This window comes from Pygocentrus nattereri, chromosome 20 (genome assembly GCF_015220715.1).
Source record: "Pygocentrus nattereri isolate fPygNat1 chromosome 20, fPygNat1.pri, whole genome shotgun sequence".
Lineage (NCBI taxonomy): Eukaryota > Metazoa > Chordata > Actinopteri > Characiformes > Serrasalmidae > Pygocentrus > Pygocentrus nattereri.
Genome location: NC_051230.1, coordinates 4,272,793 through 4,277,323, shown reverse-complemented (window position 1 = coordinate 4,277,323; position 4,531 = coordinate 4,272,793).

The following is a 4,531-nucleotide window of genomic DNA, read 5'->3' as shown; positions in this document are numbered from 1 at the left end:
CCCACTCTCCAGTGAAGTTCGGCTCGAGGATGTTCAAACTTGGACCCGCCTCTGTAATTAATTCCTGCTGCAAGTAATATTGTGACTGTGAACTTCAGAACTGAGCAGAGTGCTGTGAGGAAGGAGCTGTACAGTGCAGATCATAGAGATAGAGATTTAAAAAGCTGTCCAAATCCAGACTGGCCATGGGAATGGTGAAAAACAAACAGACTTTATTCATGTTTCTCTGTCTGGAGACCTCCTCAGAGTCAGTCTTGTGTTATGTAAGGTGATTTTATGTAGCCGTTCAGGGGCCACTTAACCGAAGCCCTGTTTTTTACGTTATGGTGTATTATGATACCCTCAGCAAAACTTTCATTTTCACTAAAAAAAAATAAATAAATTGGCTACTTGTTGCTAAAGCCTGGATTCATCATTTCAGCTGTGTTTGCAGGGCTGCTTCTTGCTGCAAGTGGTATATGCAGCTGCCACCAGGGGGAGCTTTAGCTATTTATGTGCTTATTTAAACATTATTTAACATTATTTAACAGAATAAAAGTAGTGAATGGTATATCATTCCATCGTGTATATAGTGCAGTTTTTGTAGTGTATAGTGTTGTATAGCATAGTTTAGTCGAGTATACCTGCATGTACTCACATTCATGTTAAATAAGTACTGAAGTACTTTCAAATCATATTTCTACCGACGTAGATTAGTAAGTAAACGGTTACGTTGTTGTGATTCACGTTTAGTTTTTTTGTATTCCGTTTTGTTATGTTTTGTTGGCGACATCATGTGTACTGCTTTGTGATTGGTCACATTTCTTTCGCTGGCGCTTCATTTCATTTGATTTTAGACCAGAATTCCCGAAAAGAGAAGAGTTGTATGATGTTCAGTCCCTGTGATGATAAATGCTATATGCACTAAAACGTTCCACTGCAGTTCTGCAGGTCATTCTTTATCCAAGTATGAATAATTTTACATGAAGATTGATTTAGGCTATTCTACCCACCTTAGTATAGTATAGTACAGTGCAGTGTAGATCAGTACAATATAGTATGGTATACTATAGTACAGTACAATACAATACAGCACTGGATAATGTAGTACAGTATGCAGGAATATGGTACAGTATAGTATAGTGCAGTACAATATTATGTAGTATCATAGTGTGGTACAATACAGTATGGTACAGTATAATATGGTACAATACTGTATAATAGTATTGGGTAGTGTAATGTAGTACAGCGTCGTGAAGTACAATGTAGTGTAGTACTATATATTGTGGCACAGTAAAGTAGGGTAGAGCATAGTACAGTATAATATACTATAATACATGGTAGTGTAGTACAATATAGTATGGAATTGTACAGTCCAGAACTTTACAGTACAGTATGATATAGTATGGGACAGGATATAAGTTAAGATTGCAGTGGTAGGCGGATCTAAAAAATTGTATTGGTCACTCAGGCCACCAAGGGAATGTTTGGCCCAATTGGGAATTCGTAGTCAGAATTCTGTGAACAGAGAGTGTTGAGTAGATGGAAGGAGTACTTTGAAGAACTAGTGAATAAGGAAAACGACAGAGAGAGAGGAGGACAACAGGGGGAGAGATAGTGGATCAGGAAGTGCAGAGAATTAGTAAGGTGGAAGTGAGGGCAGCTTTAAAAAGGATGAAGAATGGAAAGGCAGTTGGTCCAGATGACATACCTGTGGAGGTATGGAGATGTTTAGGAGAGAAGGCAGTGGCCTTTTAACCAGGTTGTTTAACAAACTCCTGGAGAGTGAGAGGATGCCTGATGAGTGGAGAAGTAGTGTACTGGTCCCCATTTTTAAGAACAAGGGTGATGTGCAGAGCTGCAGTAACTACAGAGGTATAAAGTTGATGAGCCACACCATGAAGGTATGGGAAAGAGTTGTTGAAGCAAGGCTAAGGCGAGAGGTCCAGATCAGTGAGCAGCAGTTTGGTTTCATGCCCAGAAAGAGCACCACAGATGCTAATTTTGCGTTGAGAGTGTTGGTAGAGAAGTACAGAGAAGGTCAGAAGGAGCTGCATTGTGTCTTTGTGGATCTAGAGAAGGCAGATGATAGGGTGCCAAGAGAGGAACTGTGGTACTGTTTGAGGAAGTCAGGTGTAGCTGAAAAGTATGTTAGGGTGGTGCAGGACATGTATGAGGATAGTGAGACAGTGGTGAGGTGTGCAGTTGGAGTGCCAAATGGTTTCAAGGTGAAGGTAGGGTTACATCAGGGATCAGCTTTGAGCCCCTTCCTGTTTGCAATGGTGATGGACAGGTTGACAGATGAGGTCAGGCAGGAGGCTTCATGGACCATGATGTTTGCAGATGACATTGTAATCTGTGGTGAGAGTAGAGAGCAGGTGGAAGAGAATCTGGAGAGGTGGAGGTTTGCACTGGAGAGGAGAGGAATGAAGGTCAGTAGAGACAAGACGGAATACATGTGTGTGAATGAGAGGGAGGCAGGTGGAAAGGTGAAGATGCAAGGAGTAGAGGTCGTAAAGGTGGATGACTTCAAATATCTTGGGTCAACCATCCAGAGCAATGGACAGTGTAGAAAAGAGGTGAAGAAGAGGGTGCAGGCAGGATGGAGTGGGTGGAGACGGTTGTCAGGGCTGATGTGTGACAGAAGGATAGCAGCAAGAGTGAAAGGGAAGGTTTACAAGACAGTAGTGCGTCCTGCTATGATGTACGGTTTGGAGACTGTGGCTCTGTCTAAAAGACAGGAGGCTGAGCTGGAGGTGGCGGAGATGAAGATGCTGAGATTTTCGTTGGGATCACAGGGACAGTGAAGGTGGAGCAGTTTGGAGATAAAGCCAGAGAGGCCAGGTTGAGATTGTTTGGACATGTGTTGAGGAGGAATAGTGGATATATTGGGCAAAGAATGGTGGAGATGGAGCTGCCGGGTAGAAGGAGAAGAGGTAGACCTCAGAGAAGGTTTATGGATGTAGTGAAGGTGGACATGGAGATGGTTGGTGTGAAAGTAGAGGAGGCAGTGAATAGGGCAAGATGGAGGCAGATGATCCAGCCGAAAGAAGAAGAAGAAGAATTCTGTAAACATATCGCTGCTGTCGGGACAAAACCTTGTATCTCCATTTTTGTCGTATTTCTGTTTTTGACACATTTTGAAAGTGCCACATTGTGTGTAAATTTAGGGATGGATGGATCAAAAGAGACGGCCCAAAAATACATGGAAAAATTCTGCTTCCATTCACTTACATTAAGAGTAAAGTAGGTTTTTTCCTTCTCCTGTGAAGTTATGATTTTGGAGATAAGAGGTTTTGTTCCGACAGCATATATTATATACTGTGTTACCTGTAGAGGATGTTATTTTATTTCCTGCTGAAAATCAACAAAACGGGGGTGTTCAGACTTTTGCATGGTACCAGACATTGGATTTACAATTAACAATGTTTTTGAACAAAAAAACCCACCAAAAACACAGACGTGTTGCTTTAAAATGGAAATGTTTATTAAAACTTTGCAGTACAGTAAACAATGAACATTGTGGTGGTCCTCCCCGCTGAGCTGGTGCTGGTGCCCTCTGATCTAGCTATTGATTAATGCCGCTAAAGCTTTTATAACACCTGATTAAGACCTTATTTCACAGATTGATAGCAGAACCGCAGTCAAAGATGCCTGGCAGACCATTGCAGCAGGGAAGACCACCACGACTGTTGCACTTAAGTTCTGAAAAAATCAGATTTTATACAGTTAGTACCATGTATATAACCAAATAGATTGAACCACTTTTGGTTCCCTAAAGAACCTTTCAATAGATGGTTCTTCAAAGTGTGGCTGTATTAAATGAGATGTTAGTATGCAGGATCTCTCATATAATGAAAAAGGTGCTACAACCATTAAACAGTGGTTCTTCAAGGGTTCTTTAATAAAGACAATGGTTATATATAGAACTATGAACAGTCAAAGAACCATTTAAGCGCATTTAAGAAAGGGTTCAGCTAGTAGAACCTTGCTTTTAGGTACTAGATTTTTTTTTTTATACATATATACATATATATTATTTTCCTAAAACTGTACATTCAGCAAAGAACCTTTTAGGAACCACTTTTTTAAGAATTGAATGTATTAGGGAAAACAACATCTTTCTTCCCAGAACCTTGTATACAGAACCTTTTGAAAAATGGTTCTATACAGCATCAAAAAAGTTCCTACAATTGTTACAAGCCACTTAACCTTGTTTGGTTTTCACTGACCCCTTTTTAATACTGGCCTAATAATAACAAGGGAATTAAAACAAAACAGAAACATGTGTTTTCTCTCAGTCGGAGCTGAAAGTGGCCCAACTGTCCGATCCGATTATATAAGCTTGAATGAAAAGAGAAAAAAAAAAAACCCACAAAATAAAGCACAAACCACGGAGATCAAACAAGCCGTGTCCTTTCTTCTTCTTCACACAGGAAAACTGCTTCCCGGGCATTTCTGTAGAAGTTCTGACTCCCCTCAGCTTTAACGTTTGCTTGGTGCTGATGATGCATGTCTCAGGATTTCATGGCTCTGGATGAAGGAGCAAAGC